Below are 19,626 nucleotides of genomic sequence, written 5' to 3' on the forward strand. Positions count from 1 at the left end.
TGTATCATGATCACATTCTAATAAAAATTTCATGTCTGTCATCATTATGAATTTTGTATAATGCACTTATACATTTCAGTAATTTGAGATTTTGTTTGATTGATTGACTTCTAGACAGGGCCTTGCTATGATGGTAGCCCAGACTGGCTTCAAACTCATAATCCCCCTATCTCAGCTTCAGGAGTGCTAGGATTACAGGTGTACACTATCCATAAATACTTTACAGATGGAGTTTTAATTTAATTTAAAAGGCTTCATTTGCATGCAGTTATTTACTTCTTCAAGAAGCCTTCTAGTTGGGGATAGAGTTCAGTGGTGAGCCCTTGCCTAGCATGTGCAAGGCCCTGGATTCATTGCTATTACAAGAAAAGAGGGGGGGGGGGGAGAGAGAGAGAGAGAGAGAGAGAGAGAGAGAGAGAGAGAGAGAGAGAGAGAGAATGACACACACACTCACCCCTGGGCACACAATAATCCCAGAAAGGTAGATGCACACTTGAATGGATTTTAGGGTTAAGAAGGGTTTTCAAAGTAATTTCTCTTTCCCCTTCAACTATAGAAATATGGGAATCACAACATCCAGTATTTGCAAAGTGAGCCGATATCATCATATCTCAAGTATGCTAACCTCTTTGCCATGGGCTAATACTCATTCAGAGTTAGAAATGCATCTCAAACCCCAGATTTCCTTAAGTTAAAGTCTTTCCCAGTTACACTTAACATTATACCTACTTAGAAGATGTAAGAATGCGTTCAAATACCGAGTCCTTGAATTGACCAAAGAATGTAAGAATGGTTAAAGTGTGTTGAGGGGCTAGGGAGCTAGCTTAGCAGGTGAAGTCTCACATGCATGAGGGCACACATGTAAATACCAGGTGTGGTGGTACACACTCCTAATCCTAGAGCTGGGCCCAAGAGACTGGAGGACCCCTGGGGGCCCACTGGCCAGCCAGTCTAGCTTGATAGGTGAGCTCCAACCCGATGAGACCCTGTCTCAAAAAAGGTGGATGGCATCTCTGAAGATGACAGCATTGTCCTCTGGCCTCTACACGTATGCCTACATGCACAGTTCACCCCCCCTCACACACATACAAAGTAAATAATGTTTTAAAAAAACATATATGAGATACATGGAAAGGAAGGGAATATGCTTAATGTACAGAAATTTTCAAGTGATTACTATGCTAAAGTACCTACATGCCACCCACATATCCCTTTCAGGAGTCTTCCCTGCTCATCTTTGTTGAACAGGTGGCCATGCATTGCTTCCCTACTCCCAGCCTCGGAGTATGATACCTAAGGGTGGTTCCTAGCTCAAGTACCACATGTAGTGACTTGCTGGGAGCGAGCCAGAGGTAAGCTCCCCAGGGACAGACATTTCCATCTGTCTTTCTCAACACTTTGATGCCAGCACGTAGGAGTGTACTTGGCACATATTAGGTATCCCGTAAATGTTTGATGATTATATAAATAAATAAATAAATAAATAAATAAATAAATAAATAAATGTGTCTTGGCCCCAGTGGATGGGCTCTGTCATTTAGGGCGCTCTCTGGTAGACCTGATATTTGAGAACAAGAGAGGAAGTAATAGGGGCACACTGAAAGTGTCAGGGACTCAAATTGCAACAAGACTAACAGACAAGTGACCAGGGAGTTGAAACCTGATGGGGCTGACAGAGGGGCTGGCACACTGGTATAGGAAGATGCCAGGGCACAGCCAGAGACCGAGACGCTACCCTGCAGAGCGGCAGCATTTCCCATGAGGCTGCCTGTGCTTGGATGCCCACAACATCGCTGCGGTGTCTTAACCACACCCCACCTCCTCTCCTCGTCTCCCTCGAGTATGTTGAGTCATTCCCTGTTCTTTCTAATTATAAAAGCCTTGACTTAAGCAGTAACATATTCGATGCAATAACGATGCCCCAAGAGACGGTTATTGTAACTACCACCAAGGGTACTGAAAGAAGGACGCTAAATAGGTGGAGGGCGTAGCTCAGATGTAGAGCATGTTCAAGGCTCTGGGTTCAATCTCTAATACCACACACACACACACACACACACACACACACACACACACACACCCCTATGCTAAAATGTCTGAATTGTGAAAATCTAGAGATAAGAACTAAGTTCAAGGATTGAGAAGACTAGAAAATGTCCACCTGTGTAACACTGACGACCTACACACAGGCGTTGTCCTAGTGATGAGATGGCAGTGTGGGAAGACTTGCTCCATGGTTTTTTCCCTCTCTTTCTTTCTCTCTCTCTCTCTCTCTCTCTCTCTCTCTCTCTCTCTCTCTCTCTCTCTCTCCCTCCCTTCCTTTTTCCTTTCATCCTTTTTTTTTTTTTTGACTCCAAACTGTTGCAGGCTGACCTGGAACACTCAGTCCTCCCGACACAGCCTCTTGAGTGCTGGAATTACAGCAGTTCACCATCACACCCACCTTTGATCTCCTCTCCTTAGGGACCTGCACCTGAGGGGACACAGCAGGAGCAAAGAAGAGGGACGCAGAAGATTTGGGAAGAGCAGGAGGACACTTAGACTTGGGCTGTGAAAAGTACACAGGACGCAGCCCGCAAGAAGCCTTGGTAGGAAAATTCTAGTGGAGATTCTGAGGCAGTTTGAAGACAGGGTAAATGAACGTGCAAATGCAGACTCCAGGGGAAAACGCAAATTTGAGTTGTGGGTCTGTGGAGTGCAAGAGAGACCAGCAGGAAGTGAAGATGACCAGGTAAGCAGGAGCTGAGACTGTCCTGAGGTGCACGCAAACCAGGGGGGCTGGATTGCTCAGCCAGTAGGAAGGAAGTATTGTGTGGAGTCTGGGGTGGAGGAGTAGTGGGGGTCTATAAAGAGCTGGAGGCCAGAGCTCAGTAAATCTAGCAAGGCATGGTAATTGATGAAAGCAAGACGGACAGGTTCGTGTGGGCAAAAAAGGAATCGACATGAAAATCATTATAGTTTGGCAGTAATCATAGCTTTTAAAGAAACTTAAAAGCTTAAAAACCCCCGTTCTGTTCTATGAATGATCCGTCTCTTAGCAGAAGTGGCTTGTCCAGGCCCGGACTTCCCAAGGCAGGGCAGCGCTCAACTTGAAGTCTCTGACTTGGAGCCCATCCTTCCTCCTCTGTTGAGCTGTCTCCTTGAAAATCAGATGATCCGGTGAGCCAATAAGGAGTGTAGAAAAAAAAATTCAAGGCAGCAAAACTGTGGAAAAGGCAAAGGAAAAAAGAGAAAAGCCAATAAAAAGATTAAAAAAATCACACTTTTTTCTAAATATAATTAAATGTATACTTTTATTCACTGAAATACTGAGAAAACTAAAATATTGGAATATATAAAATACATAAATATATAAAATATTCCAACTTGGGACTTAATTTTCTTTTCATGTATTGATTTTGTGTTTAAATTCAAAGTTAATATCTTCATTTGTCTTATTTTCCTTCCTAAAGAAAACTATTTTATAGTTTGTAAAAATGGTTATTTTTTCCTTTGGGGAATTTTTATTTTAAAAAAAAATGGCAGACAGTCATCCAACTTCCATACAGCGGCTTATGACATTTGACTTACAGTGTCCCACTTTATGATGCTGAGACAATACAGATCAAGGAAAACTGTACTTTGAATTTTGACCTTTTCTTGGGTTAGTGATCTGTAGTTCAATATTTTCTCTTGGTATAGGGCAGCAGTTACCATTCCCAGGGGAAACAACCAATCCTCCGTAGTGCACCACCCTGTTGCTAAGCGACACCCGAGCAGCCTCAGTATGTTAAATGTATTTTTAAGGGCCGAGACAGTAGCCAGTGATAGAGTATTCACTTGCTTGTGGTCCCAGATCTCATCCCATGCTCTGAAAGCAGTGAGAGACCTATTTAGCCCAGTTTGAATGCTACAGAATGTAATTCATTGCAATACATTGAATTGCACGTGTGGAAACAGTGTGGCACCCCATTGATAGGTACATCTCGTGCCTTTATACATCAGGCTAAAAAGAAAAGAAAAAATGAGATGAATGCATTTTAACCTGCAATGGTTTATTGGACTAGAACTGCATTCTGAGCCAGGAAACATCTGTAATGTATTGTGTAGCCCTGGTAGCCAGCGTCTAGTGATGCCGAGCTACTCCTTTATGTGAATCAGTCTTCTAAGGAATGCAGTGTGCTCCAGCACACCCAACTCCCTAATCTTCACTCTAGCCTGGGCATTTCAACAGATGTGAGATTTTTAACTCCCGCCTTGCAAATAGAGAAATTCAGTCTATTTTCAATAGCTTTTTATGAGTTAAATATTCTCTTTTCCTTGAGCCCACCAGCAAAGCCAGATTTCAACTTAAAGAATGTTACTGCATTTTTTTTTTTAAAATTCAGCTCCACATTCATTTAACTCATATTGAAAGTCTGCCGTGGACTGGGCACTACTTGAGACATCTTGTTTAATCCTTGGGGAAATGCTCTAGCCTTTTCTCAACCTGGGTCATTATAGTTGAATTAACTTAGACCAAAGATGTATTGTTCTTTTGAGGTCTTAGAGTTAGGTGTCCTGAATATTTCCCTTGTATGTACTGAAAACAAATGCCCGCACCTGTAATCTTAGGTAGCCGAGGAAGGAGCTCTGTGAATCTGAGGCCAGGGTAAGCCCCACAGTGACAGTCTACCTCAAAGAAAAAATGTGAAGTGCCTTTGAATAAATGGTGCTGGAGAATGGGACATGGACCTCTGGAAGAGTGAAAGCTGGTCTCCTTTTTCACGTGAGATACAAAGTTAAACTCAAGATGGTTATCAGTTCAAAGCTAAGGCCTGAAACCATGAAACTACCAGAAGAAAACAAAACAGAAACACTTCAGATTATTGGAGCGGGCAAGGATTTTTTTTTTTTTATTCAAGACTCCCAAAGCACAGGAAACAAAAGCAAAAACAGAAAATGAAGTACACTAACCAAAACCTCCCAACAGAAGAAATAATCAGAGACAACCAACAAGAGGGGACAGAGGTACCCCAAACTATATTCTATATATTCTGGATTGGGTTAGTGTTCAGAGTATGAAGGGAAGACAAAATAACTCAAGAGCAAAAATAAAAAGTGAACCACACAAAACAACCCAATTAAAAAACAGACAATAGACGTAGTAGATATTTCTTGGCAGATGACATACATTTGAAGAACTGTGTGTGAAAAAGAACTCAACGTCAGTGATAACTGGGGAGAAACCAGTTTAAACCATAATGAGATCTCACTTCTAGTAAGAACAGCTATGATCAAAAAGATAAAAAAATTAACAAAAAACATTTCTCAAAAAATAAAAGATGGAGAGCATCTGAAGAAATGTATCTAATGTTGACCTTGGGCATCTGCATGTGCCCATGCCGCCTACACACACACCACACAGAAGAGTAGAATGGTTGTCAAACGGAAATGGGGGGAGGGGAAGATGGAGAAAGTCTGACCAGTGGGTACTGAGTTACAATTGGAGTAAGATGCTCTGGTGTGCTATGGCAGCCGGGTAATTGTAGAGTGGAAATATTGCTGCATATTTCAAAAAGCTATAAGAAAGGATTTTTGAATATTTCACTATAAAATTATAAATATTTGAGGAGACATGTTTAACCCGACCTAGACTTTCACAATATAGACATGTATCAAAACATCACATAGTACCCCATAATGTACACGCCTTAAATGGTTTTATGTACCACTTAACAATAAATTTACATTAGAAAAAGAGGGTAGAGGGTGTATCTCAGTGGTAGAGCTCCTGCCTAGAATATGCAAGCCCTGTACCACATAATACAAAATGCCAGATTGATCCCAAGTACCACAAAAACAGTGTTTACAGAAGAAGTAAATGCAAAAATTGCAGCTGTGTTTCTAAAAGACGTAAGTATTTAAAACACGCTCTGTGAGAAAAAACTTTTAGTTTAAATGTGTTTTCAAATACGTTTTCAAACATAACTTCAAAATATCTTTGATTTTCATATTGTTTAATTTTAATGGCTAAATGTATTTCTAGCTCAGAAAATTTTCGGTTAGTAACCACCATTTTAAAGCGTGTTTCTTTAGTTGCAATGCCAGAGGACACCACGAGGGGGCATGCAAAACTGTTATTTCTCGGACTGTTCTGAAATCACTGAATCAGACTGTCAGAGTTCAAAGTGACCCAGAGGTCATCAAATCCACACTTCATACATTTGGACATGAAAACTGGACTCAGAGAGAAACCTAATTTGTCTAGTATCACATCCATCCATAAATAGGGACAGAGCAGAGGTTGAGCATGAAGCTCCCCGTAGAGAGCATAGGGGCTCTGGGCTCAGACCCCACCAACACACACACACACACACACACACACACACACACACACACACACACACACACACACACATGGCGGGGGGGATGGAGGGAGAGAGAGAGAGAGAGAGAGAGACAGAGAGAGAGAGAGAGAGACAGAGAGAGAGAGAGAGAGAGAGAGAGAGACAGAGAGACAGAGAGAGAGAGAGAGAGAGAGAGAGAGAGAGAGAGAGAGAGAGAGAGAGAGAGAGAGAGAGAGAGAGAGAGAGAGAGAGCGCGGGAGAGCGCAGAGGTATCCTTGAAGTCAAGCTTCTTTCTCTTGTCTAGCAACCATTCCATCCCTTTTCAATGGCATCCTTTGTCAAATGTTGGCCATCTTTGCTAAACATCGCATCCTTCCAGCCTTTGCATCACAGGTAGAAATCAAGAAACTTGGGTGAAGTTTCCTGAATGTCCTCCTGGAATAATAGATGTTCAGTAATGTTCTAGCATCAAAATGGCACGATGGCATGTACTCTTTTTATTGAATCAGTATTCAGCAGCAAGGAAATCATCACTGTGACCATCAAATGCACGTTCTGGGAACACTGCAGTTTGCATTGCTTTGCTTTTGAAGTTCCTTTCCCTAGGATCTACAGTAGACAAGCCCACACTGTATATGCTGATGTTGTACGACCTGCTTTGACTCACTGTAGAAAGGATGGATCAAGTGATATGGCATATGCATTGTCTCATAAACTAATACATTTTGTGGCTAGAACATCTAAAAAAAATCTCACTAATTTTCAAATATATACTATATTACTAATTGTAGTTACCATAATGTACAGCGGCTCCCATACTTATTCCTTCTGTCTAACTGAAAAAACTATTTTGATAAGAACTATTTAGACTCTAGAACTTGTCCATACACACACCAAGAGCCATGCATAGAAATGTTTATAGCCGTATTGTTCATAAAGAGACAACTGACCACAGTTTAAATATTCACCAGCTGTAGAGTGGGCAGCTGAACATGGTCTACTCACAGTGCTGAATTCTATGGAATAGGAAGGCTAAATGAATTGCACTTTTGTGTATCAGTGGTTGAAAAACTAACACAACGAACAAGTTACACATAATCCTACTCACATAAATTGCAAAACCAGGAAGAACTAGGTAGCAGTTACATAGGAGTACCTGTATATAATAAAGCAATTGGAAATAAAGAATGATTAAGTTTCACGGTATTAGTTCCCCAGAAAGGAAGGAAAGGGCACCAAGTAGGGGCATAAAAGAAATGTGTAAGATCCCGATAGTATTATTTTATAGTTCTTAAGATACACAATAGAAACTTTAAAAAATATTAGTTTTGTTCTCATTTAAATGGCAGAGAGAGAGAGAAAGAGAGAGAGAGGGAGAGGGAGAGGGAGAGGGAGAGGGAGAGGGAGAGGGAGAGGGAGAGGGAGAGGGAGAGAGGGAGAGGGAGAGGGAGAGGGAGAGGGAGCGAGCACCCTGTTGGACTACGGGAGAGCTATAAATAACAGTTAAAAGTTCAAAAGGCAGAGGCACTGGAAGAAGGAGCATTCCATTGTGCTATCTCCCCGCCCCTCCTAGGTTTAGGCTTAACCAGCTTGATTCAGTTCTGAGAGTGGAGGGAAGGGGAGCAGAGGCTTGGGGAGCAGTTTTGAATCAAATGGGAGGGTAAGCTTTTGATTCTCGATGGTATTGGGCTGGTAGATGTCTGACCAGAGGCGGCAAGGCCGGGGGCTTTCCCTGAGAGTGTATACAGGAGCACAGAAGGATGCTTTGAGGGTTTGAAAGCACCATAGCTGGAGTGAACTTGCTCCGCAGCTAGAAAGAGTAAAGCTGCTTTCTCTCACCCCCAGCCGAGTCAAGTTCATTTATTGAACCAGTTACATGCAGTTAGCCAGAAAAGCTCTGGCGGGGTCCTTTTTGGAGTGCAAATTTACAAAACTTCCTTATAACGGCCATGGCTGTTTTATTCCTGAAATTATAGTGGAGAATGAAGAATTCTTTTAAGATTTAGGCCCCAGGAGAACTCTCATATATTCTCATTCCCCTCCCCAACTTCTCTCCTTCCCCCTCTCCCTCTCTCTGTCCTTTCCTCCTTCCCCATTCTCTTCCAATTAAAAGCTAGCAACTATTTTCTTAAACCAACTGGGTGATTCACTTTCTCATCTCCGAAGTGCAAGCTTAGCATTCATTAAGCAGAGATACTGTATCACTGGGATAATATATGCATTGAAATGACACCAAGACTTAAGTCAAAGATAAAGTATGCAATCAATTCAGGGTGCTGAGAGTTTGGTGACGGAAGGAAGGTATCTTGGCAGGGATCTAAATACTTTTTGCTTGTTATCAAGGAGACTTCTGTATGAAATGAGGAACCATTTGTCCCCAAGAGAGGTGAACGGCTTAAGATTGTAGATTTGAAACACCGCTCTTATTTCTAGAAACAATACTTTGGTCCTTAAGTACTCATAACACAGTCTCAGCATTTAGTGACTCACCGCTTTTTGTCAGTCAGCAAAATTCTCTCATAGAATGTTGTCAGATCACCAGCCGCGGCGACAAACCACCTACCCACCAGCTCTGTTCTTCATCAGTAGTTTTCTTTACTGCCTGTTTGTTTGGAGGGGAGGGGGAGAGGCAAGTGGTCCTCATGATTTGTAGCATCTGCTTGTCTCCAAAGCGTGGCTTGTTTAAATATCAGTTCTGGTGTTCAGAAGGCACCCGAGAAGTTTGGCAAATAGATCAATATCCTTTTCTTCAAATAGAATCAAAGACTTGAAATGACTTCTCCCTGGGATCCGTCTCAGTTGTGTAGAGGTGGGGGTGGAGGGGGTGTCTTTAGCGGGGACACCGGCCATGCCAGCGGTGATTCGAACACCCACTCTAAGGGGAGCTTCCTTCGCTCATCACCTAGGTTGGCTTTTTCCAAAGCCGACCCTGCACTCTCAGCCCTAACGAGCAGGCAGACTTGCAGGTCAACAAGTTTTAATTTCTTGAATTTTCTGCACGATGCTACTTTCAGATGTCTACATGGCATCTACATTGTGCCTTTGAGGTTCCCATTCTTACAATCCAAGCCTCAGGAAACTTTGCTCTGCAGTGTCTCACCTTCCAATAAATCACCAAGTGCCCAGGTCACAAGTCATTTACTCAGCATGGAAACGTGAGAGCCTCACATGTGGGGAATTTCTCTGGGGAAACTGTCGAGCTCCTGAAAAGCCAAAAGCCTGGTAAGTGTGTGGGCCTTCACAAAGGTTTCACATGGCACCAAGTGTAGTTCCAGCACAGAGGAGGTAAAGGAAACATTTCCTGGTGTTCTGCTTTCAGAGTGGGAGTGGGGGGGGGGGCGGCAGCAGGGGTTCTGTAGCCCTTGGGGCCTCACAGAACAATGAAGCCCTTGAGGGGTGTAAAAGACAACAGTCGGGAGAGAAAATGAAAAGGTGGAAAGTGATCAGATTAAGGGAAAGGTGAAAAAGAGCCAAGAGGAACTCTGGAGAGTGGGGTGACAAGAGAGGAAAGTCAGATTGACGAGGAAGAGGAGACAGCAGGGAGAAACAGATAAGAGGAGTCTGTGTGGAAGCCTGGAGAGGACCTACAGCCCAATTTTAACTAATAAAAAACCCCCACATCTACTGTACAGAGCCTTTGAACTTTCTTACCCTGTAACGTTCATTTTCCCTGGTGCGTTTGATTGTTTGGGCCTATCATTTAATTTTTAGAATATCTTTTAATTACTTTTCTCATTGCTGTGATAAAATCTTCAACAAAAAGCACAGCTCAATAGCGGAAGACCCTTGGGCTCATAATTTTGAGGACATTGTCCATTAAGGCCATCAGGAGTGTGAGGCAACTCGTCACATTGTCTGTCTGCAGCCAGGAGGCAGAGACCCCCGACGCTGCCTCTCGGCTCCCTCTCCCATTTTTATTCAGTGCCCCCCACACTCAGAGTGGGGCTTCCCTTTTCAGTTACGCCTTCCCGGAAGTGCCCTCAGACACACACCCATAGGTGTGCTTCCGTTGTGTTTCTACCCCGAGTCAGACTGACAATGAAGACTCACTGTTGTAGAAGGGGATGTGATTGTCCTGCTGGGTTAAAAGAAAACTACGTCCACTGGGATAAAGCAAATAAGGCATTTAGCCTTTACCTGACGAGACATAAATGCTCAGTAAACCAGCGTTCCCTTCCTGTGAAGCAGTATGTACAGGTGTTGTCATGGCAGAAAAAGATCAGGAGAAAACAACCACCACCACAACAAATGGATAGAGCTATAAATGATAGTTTCCTGCTTTATGGATTCTAACGTCTTCACTGCTTTTTTCTGGGGGGGAGGGGGATACTTAAGTCTGCTAACAGGTAGTCTACACTGAGCTGTGCCTCATGCCCCGCCACTTATTTTTACCAGGACTTTCAGTTAGCAACTGTATTAGCTGATCGAATTTCTCCTCTCTTGCTTCTTGTATTAGAAACGGGAGTGTTAACATAAAATAATGGCTCTGCTTTGAAAGGAAACCAGAGTATAGTTTATTCTGAATCGAATATGAATGATCATAACTCGAGAACATGGATTCGAGGTACCTGAATGACCTACTCCATGTGGAGGAGTTACATGAATTTTTAAGGTCACAGAACAAAAGAGAGACATAATACTATGACGTTGGTGGGATCATCAGAGAAGCAGGAAAGAGGGGAGGGGGGAAACCGGGTGTTAAGGCTTTACAGTGGAGGTAGAGGTCGGATAAGCTCAGCAATGCTGTCAACAAATGCATCTGTTACTTGGAAGAATGCCAGAGCAGATACAAAAGTTACATGATTGGCTATGGAAGGGCCTGAAGCAATCCAAAAGGATTTTGGCTCTTTACATACACTATTCCATCTCTCCGCAATCACAGTGTTGGAGTCAGCCAAGGTCAAACACTCCTCGGGATCTTTAATAGGGATGCAGTTTCTTCAGAGAAACCCCAGGCCCCAGCAGTATTCATCTGGCTTTGTGAGCAGCAAGATAGAGTCACTCTCCCAGGATCGTTTTGTGTTGGGCTTTGCTCTCCAGGATCTGGCAGCGCTGCCCAGGTTGGAGAGGGCGACAACCGGGTATGCATTTTGAAGTGCTCATCAGATGCAGGTGCGTAGACTAGACTTAGCAGCCTGCAGCTCGGCTCTAGGCTGGAGCACTGACTGTGTCTTCTGTTAGGCTCGGAGAGGAGTCCTGCGATTGCTAAAACTGGCTGCATAGGAGGAGGGCAGGCCCACACAGCGGCATGTATGGTTCTGTTTTTGTCATGGCTGTGGAGGAAAAGGAGAATGCCTTTCTGGGGAAGTGATGATTGGTCCTGAAAAGAAGTAATAATAAGGAAGAGGAGACCAAGGACTCAATGGAAGCTTTGAGTATGCTTCCATGAAGGGAAAATGGGGTCTAGAGGAAGGATGTGTAATTAACTATGGAGGCAAAAGAAGGGATCAGTCATGAAGTAAGAGTCCTGGGAGGATCAGAAGGGAGTCACTGCTGGGATGGAACTGGCCTTGGGCAGGAAGAAGGATAATGTGTTCTTAGGATAGCATGCAGTCTCTTAGCCTGCCTTCTGTCAATCTGAACATTTTATAATAAAGAATGAACATTTACTGAATTCGTGTTCTGGAGGTCCAAGGTAGAGGAACTGTGGCTAGTGATTGTTGCTTTATTTTTGGAGAGAACTCCGTGTGGAGTCCTCAGGTGGAATCATATGGTGACGCTCTACCACTGAGTTACATCCCTGACCCTTTCCGTCTTCTTTTTTTATTATTAAATTTTTTCATTTATTTTGCATACCAACCACAGTTTCCCCTCCCTCCGGTCTTCTTGTTCCCTCCCCCCATCTCCCTCACCTCCCATCTACCCTCTCCTCATCCACTTCTCCTCTGTTCAGAAAGGGACAGGCCTCCCATGGAGTCAACAAAGCTTGGCATAGCTGGGGTCATCCTTGTGGATTTCTGGGAGTTTCCCTGGCATCAGGTTTCTCCCTAACCCCAAAATGGCTCCCTCTATCGAGATACCACTTTCATTACTCTCCCACTCCGTCCCACCCCCAACTTGACCATCCCTACCCCTCATGCTCTAGTCCCCTCACCACCACCCCTGCCCCCAGTTTACCCAGATCTCATCTATTTCCCCTTCCCAAGGAAATCCATGCATCCCTCCTAGGGTCCTCCTTGTTACCTAGCTTCTCTGGGGCTTTGGATTATAGCCTGGTTATCCTTTGCTTTACATCTAACATTCACTTATGAGTGAGTAAATACCATGTTTGTCTTTCTGGGTCTGGGTTACCTCACTCAGGATGATTTTTTTTCTAGTTCTATCCATTTGCCTGCAAATTTCATGATGTCTTTTTTTTTAACCACTGAGTAATACTCCATTGTGTAAATGTACCACATTTTCTTGATCCATTCTTCAGTTGAGGTGCATCTATGTTGTTTCCAGGTTCTGGCTATTACAAATAATGCTGCTATGAACATAGTTGAGCAAGTGTCCTTGTGGTATGATTGAGCATCCTTTGGGTATATTCCCAAGAGTGGTATAGCAGGGTCTTGAGGTAGATTGATTCCCAATTTTCTGAAAAGTTACCATACTAATTTCCAAAGTGGCTGTCCAAGTTTGCACTCCCACCAGGAGTGAAGGAATGTTCCTCTTGCTCCACATCTTCTCCAACATACACTGTCATTAGCATTTTTGATCTTAGCCATTCTGACAGGTATAAAATGGTATCTCAGAGTCATTTTGATTTGCATTTTCCTGATAGCTAAGGATGTTGAACAATCTTTAAGTGTTTCTCAGCCATTTGAGATTCTTCTGTTGAGAATTAATTGTTTAAATCTGTACATTATTTTTCAGTTGGATTATTTGATATTTTGATGTCTAGTTTCTTAAGTTCTTTATGTATTTTGGAGATTAGCCCTCTGTCAGATGTGGGGTAGGTGAAGATCTTTTCCCATTCTGTAGGCTGCCATTTTGTCTTACTGACCGTGTGTTTTGCCTTACAGAGGTTTCTCAGTTTCAAGAGGTCCCATTTATTAATTGTCGATCTCAGCATCTATGCTGTGCTAGTGGTGTTATATATAGGAAGAGGTCTCCTGTGCCAATGCATTCAAGGCTATTCCCCACTTTCTTGTCTATTGGGTCCATTGTATCTGGATTTATGTTGAAGTCTTTGACCCACTTGGACTTGAGTTTTGTGTAGGGCAATAGATAGGAATCTATTTGCATTCTTCTACATATGAACATCCAGTTATGCCAGCACCTTTTGTTGAAGATGCTTTCTTTTTTCATTGTATAATTTTGGCTTCTTTGTCAAAAATCAGGTGTTCATAGGTATTTACTTCAGGGTCTTTGATTCAATTGCATTGATCCACTTGACTGTTTTCATGCCAACACCAAGCTGTTTTTATTACTATAGCTCTGTAGTAGAGCATAAAATCAGGGATGGTGATACTTCTGGAAGTTCCCTTGTTATACAGGATTGTTGTAGCTATCCTGGGTTTTTTGTTTTTCCATATGAAGTTGAATATTGTTCTTTCAAGATCTGTGAAAAGTTGTGTTGGAATTTTGATGGGGATTGCAATGAATCTGTCCTCTCCATCTTCATACAGGTCCATTAATACTGTCATGAAGGTATCACCCTTTCTCCCAAAGGCCCTGCTCCAAATGCCTTTATCAATTGTCTTTAGGGATTAAGTATCAAAGGAACACACCCAAATCCTAATGAAAGGAGAGGGTGGGAGACAAGAGTGTGTTTATAGATGAGGGTTGAACGTAGCGATATTCATATGATCATCTCATGTTCTCTGTGACAGGAGAATAAGTGGCTTCTGAATGCCAGCGAGGAGAGGGCTTAAGGGAAGTGGTAAATGGACTGAAGTGGCCCTCAGGGAAACCAGGGGAGCCTGTCGGCGCAGTCTGGCTTTGTTCCAGAGGCTCCTGGAAATCCTGAGGGAATTCACTTAATTATTGCATTTTATAAGAGACTCGGTAATGACACATTAGCCAAATGAGCACTCTACCAAATGAGGACCTGCAGAGGGGATGTTTCTCATTACATGTGTACCTCTAACGCAAAATAAGTAATACACTTATGCATGTCTGCTTCTATCAAACCCTTAAAGGAGTCTGGCAAAAGTGAGAAAATTTGGTAATACCGATCGTAAATGTCAGTATAGGAAAATGGACTCTCAGATCTTGCTGGGAGAAGTGTGAATTGATACAACTACTGTGAAAAGAATTTTGCAAAATTTTGTAAAGTTTAAACTGCCATCATCTGTAACCTGTATGTATATACCATAATGTAGATATAGACCTTCAAAGATTATTTTCCCTCCCTCCTCCCCTCTCTCCCTCACCATTTGAGATTGGGCTTCACTATTCCAGACTGGCTTTGAATTTCTAATCTCCCAAGTGCTGGATTACAGTCACATACTACCGCCCCTGGTTTGTGTGGTCTGGGAATCAAATCCAATACTTCAAACCAGCTAAGCAAGCACTCTGTACAACGAGCTACAACTCCAACCTCTGAAGACTGTTTTGCAGGCCACAGATAGAGAATGCTATGATAGTGGCCCCCTATAGCTGGTCTAAAAATCAGTTTAGTAGACTTCTGTTAGCAATCTGAAATAATATAGACTGAATTAAACAAGATACAGGAAGACACATCTTTCCTCTCATATGTGGAAACTGAAATTAAAACAAAAATGACCTAAAAGTAATTAAGGGACTACTTGGTAAGAGTAGTGGGGGAGGGTAGATAAAATCAAATTTTGATATATCTAGGTATGGAGATGTCATAATGAAACCCACTAATATGTATAATTAAAATGCACTTCTAATTATAATTTAATAGTGGTAACAAAATGTTTTTTTCTAAAGAAAAATATCAATCATTTTTTATATGTTCTAGTTTCAAAAATGATGTGTCAGGGTGAGTAAATTGGCTTAGCAGGTAAAGGCGCTTGCTGCTCCACCTGATGACCTGAGCTTAGCCCTGGGGGTCCACACTGGGGGAGAAGAAAGCTGATTTCTATAAATTGTCCTCTGGCCTCCACATGCACACCATGACAGACATGCACGGACACAGAGACACACATGCACAAAATACAGAAATGTAATTAAAAAAATTTAAACAACCTGTCAAATGCAGTTTCAGTTGTTATAAATCTAACCTTTATGTTTTTATACTTTTCTTTTATTGAAAATAGATTTTTTCCCCTACAATATATTCTGATTAAGGCTTTCCTTCCTCCAACTCTACCGAGATCCTACCCCCTCCCCCATCCTAATCCACAACCTTTCTATCTCTCATTAGAAAACAAATGGGCATCTGAAAGCAATAACAAAATAAAGCAAAACAAATTGGAGCAGAGCAAAACAAACAAACAGAAAAAGAACCAATGAAAAAAGCATGAAAAACATATATAGATGCAGAGACACACACATTCACACATTCAAGAATCCCATAAAAACATAAACCCAGAAGTCGTAATAAAAAGGACTTGTCAGGTAATAAATAAATAAATTACAACAATAATTTTTAATATAAATACATAAATAAATGCCCCGCCTAAGCATTATGACAAAGAACCTCCAAAGATGCCATTGAGTTCTTTTTTTTTTTTTTTTTTTTAATTTTCCGGAGCTGAGGACGGAACCCAGGGCCTTGTGCTTGCTAGGCAAGTGCTCTACCACTGAGCTAAATCCCCAACCTTGCCATTGAGTTCTTTCTGTGTTAGCCATCTACTACTGTGCATGGGCCTATCCTTAAGAGTGGCTTTTGTATCCCAAGTGAGATGCCTTTAAAAAGTAGAACTTGGGGTTGGGGATTTAGCTCAGTGGTAGAGTGCTTGCCTAGCAAGCATAAGGCCCTGGGTTCGGTCCTCAGCTCTGAAAAAAAAAAAAAAAGTAGAACTTAAAATGACAGGACGAAAAATAGGTAGCATCGCAGGCTACTCATTAGGATAGATAACTACTTGTCTCAGAAAACTTAGGCTTCAGGAACAGACTTTTGACTAATCTCAGTCACTGTGAGAAAGAGCTTCCTGTGGGCCAGGGTCAAATTATCTGAGAAACACAGCTGTAGAGAAACTCATGCATATGTGCCCAAGGTGACACCATCAAAAGCGTTCATTGAAGATTTGTCTATAACATTGATTTGTCATTTAAGAGGCAATCTTCAGCAGTAGGGGAATTAAAAGTGACCTACTGTGATGGCTATAATTGGTTGTCAACTTGACTGTATCTGGATTTAACTAAAATCCAAAAATGGAGGGCACACCTGTGAGGGATTTTTTGGCTAATCTGGACCTTTGAGGTATGAAGACACAAGCCTTTAATCTGTATCTTGAGGAGGGAAAACACGGACCTCTAATCTGGGCCATGCCTTTTGCTGGAAGCCTGTATGAGGACATGGAAGGAGGAACCTTTGCTCTTTGCCTACTTGCCTTTACCTTGCTAGCAAGTCCATTCCTTCACTGGCATTAGGGCTCACTTCTTGGGGATTCCAGCATCTACTAAAGACCAACTGAGACATCCAGGCTTGTGGACTGAACACTACTGGATTCTTGGACTTTCCTTTCACTGGCAGCCATTGTTGTATTGGCTAGACTGCGGCCTGTAAGTCATTTTAATGAACCCCTTTTCATGTATATAGAAAGAGACTCATTCTATAAGTTCTGTTACTCTAGAGAACCCTGAATACTATACCTGCTTATACAGGACATTATTGAAGCAACAATGAGTAGAAAAGGTAGGTTTTATGATATGTAGATCATATATGAAAAAGTAAACATCTATGAAAACACTGCACACTGTTTTCAGAATACTTGTATATGGGAAAGAATTTTTAAAAGACTTGAAAGATTCATCACACACTTTGGTAGTTTCTGGTGAGTAGGAAAGGTGTAGGACTAAACATGTGAGCAAAGAGTCTATTTCTATTGTGTGGTTTTGAAAATGTCTTTTGATTGGGCAGTGAGTACTAAGTGGTAGCTGGGAAAAATAAGATCTGACACTTTATCACACAATGGGTTGACCACGAATAATGATAATGTAGCTAATATAGTGTATTTTAAAAACCATAGAAAGAATTTTGAATGTTATTACCACAAAGAAATAATAGTATTTGAGGAAATAAAAGTTTGCTTTGATTTGAACATCAAATATATCTATATCATCTATATCTATATCATCTATATCTATATCTATATCTATATCTATATGGAACTACCACATGGCATCACACACACACACACACACACACACACACACAAGTTAGTTTACGTCAATTAAAAACTATATTTAGCCGGGCGGTGGTGGCGCACGCCTTTAATCCCAGCACTCAGGAGGCAGAGGCAGGCGGATCTCTGTGAGTTCGAGGCCAGCCTGGGCTACCAAGTGAGTTCCAGGAGAGGCGCAAAGCTACACAGAGAAACCCTGTCTCGAAAAACCAAAAAAAAAAAAAAAACTATATTTAAAAAGTAAGCTATTTTAAAATGAGTTTTTAAGAAGGATGGGATAGAGGAATAAGTGCTAATTTGAGACAGTGAATACACAACTGTTTGTTGTGTTCATCCTTGTGCTTTTTGTGGCCATAAAGACATACTCTGGTGTGGTATCACACACCTGTAATCCCAGTACTCAGGAGGCTGAGGCAGGGGAACACTGGCTTGTGGATAGTGCAGTACAGTACTCAGGAGGCTGAGGCAGGGGAACACTGCCTTGTGGATAGTGCAGCACACACTAGGGTAACAGGCTTTCCTTGCCAACCGCCTCAGTTCGGCTGTGATATATCATTCATACTCTGATATTCTCCCCTTAAGTAGTGGAACTTGGCTTTCTCCTAGCAAAGATAATCTGGAAGAGACTCACAGGGTTAGGAGGGGGAGCTTCTGTCTTGGCTCTTTCTCTCCATTCTCTCTTCTTCACGCTTTCTTTCGCTCTAGTTCTTCAACCAGGAGAGCAGCCTGTAATACGAATCTTAAATGGTCTTATTAGTAAAAAACTCAGAGCCAGCTATTGGGGTAAATTCTGAAAGATCAGAGAGATAGAACAAGCCACAGCTAACCTCACCTCGTCAACTCCTCAGCTGATCCTGTTTCCTCAAACTGGAAGCCTCTGAGTCCTCATCCAAATGGATCTCAGCTGAACTGCTGTTAAAAGCCTAAAAGCCTAACAAGACTCTAGTTCCTGGTCCTCACGACTTATATACTTTTCTGCTTCCTGCCAACACTTCCTGAGATTAAAGGCGTGTGTCTTTCCCAAGCAAGACATGAGATCTCAAGTCCTGGGATTAAAAGTGTGTGCTACCATGCCTGGCTCTGTTTCCAGTGTGGCCTTGAAGTTACAGAGATCCAGATGGATCCTATCCAGAGTGATAGGATTAAAGGTGTGTATGCCACCATTTTCTGGCCTCTATGCCTATTTAGTGGCTGTTCTGTTCTCTGACCCCAGATAAGTTTATTAGGGCGCACAATATATTGGGGGATACAATATCACCACAGCAGCCTCCAAGAACCTTGCTTTTTTTCAAGTCCTGTCTGATGGGAGCTTGCAATTTATGCCAGCAGCAGGAACAAGCTCAATGGGTGGATTCTCCAATTGCTTTAGACAACAGCATCTTAATCTTCAGACAATTACACTATAGCTTCATGAGGAATGCTAAGGTAGAACCACTGTTGTGAGGTCCTCAACTCTCAGAACTCACATGGGACAAGGAATGCTTATATTCACAGCAGTACATTTGGGAGTTATTGGTTGAATAGTATTAGATAACTAATACAAACTTTTCTTTGATATTCAATTTTTTTCTCAAAAAGGAAAAGACCTCTAGATTTTTAATAATAATAATAATAAAAATGCCTTAAGAGTTAGGGAAACTATCTTAGTTACTTTTCTATTGTTGTGATAATATACCATGGCCAAGGCAACTTATAGAAGAGAGAGTTTATTGTAGGCTTACAGTTTCAAGGGGTTAGAGTCCATAATCATCATGGCAGAGAGCATGGCAGCAAGAAGGATGGCGTGGCACTGGATCCATGGCTGAGGGCTCACATCTTGAGACAAAAGCATGGGCAGAGACAGTTAACTGGAGTGGCACAGGCTTTTTGAAATCTCAAAGCCTACCCCCCGTGACACACCTTCTCTGACAAGGCCATCCCTTCTAATCCTTCCCAAACAATTCCACCAACTGGGGACCAAGTATTGAAACATATGAGCCTATGGGGGCCGTTCTCATTCAAACCACCACATCAGGTTAAGCTGCTAGAAACCTGATTTTAATCCCCAGGGCCACATGGTAGAAAGATAGAACTGA

General features: G+C 42.1%; 1 long non-coding RNA gene across 1 annotated transcript; it reads right to left on the reverse strand.

Annotated features, from left to right (window-relative positions):
* Window positions 1-2,351: 2,351 nt before the first annotated feature.
* On the reverse strand, window positions 2,352-19,360 carry LOC128113276 (uncharacterized). Its single transcript, XR_008219407.1, has 3 exons — window positions 19,273-19,360; window positions 18,183-18,277; window positions 2,352-3,204 (listed from the first exon to the last, which is right to left on the reverse strand). It is a non-coding gene; the product is annotated as an uncharacterized LOC128113276 (long non-coding RNA).
* Window positions 19,361-19,626: the final 266 nt, after the last annotated feature.

This window comes from Peromyscus californicus, unplaced genomic scaffold (assembly GCF_007827085.1).
Source record: "Peromyscus californicus insignis strain IS unplaced genomic scaffold, ASM782708v3 Scaffold_18__1_contigs__length_77618521, whole genome shotgun sequence".
Classification (NCBI taxonomy): Eukaryota; Metazoa; Chordata; class Mammalia; order Rodentia; family Cricetidae; genus Peromyscus; species Peromyscus californicus.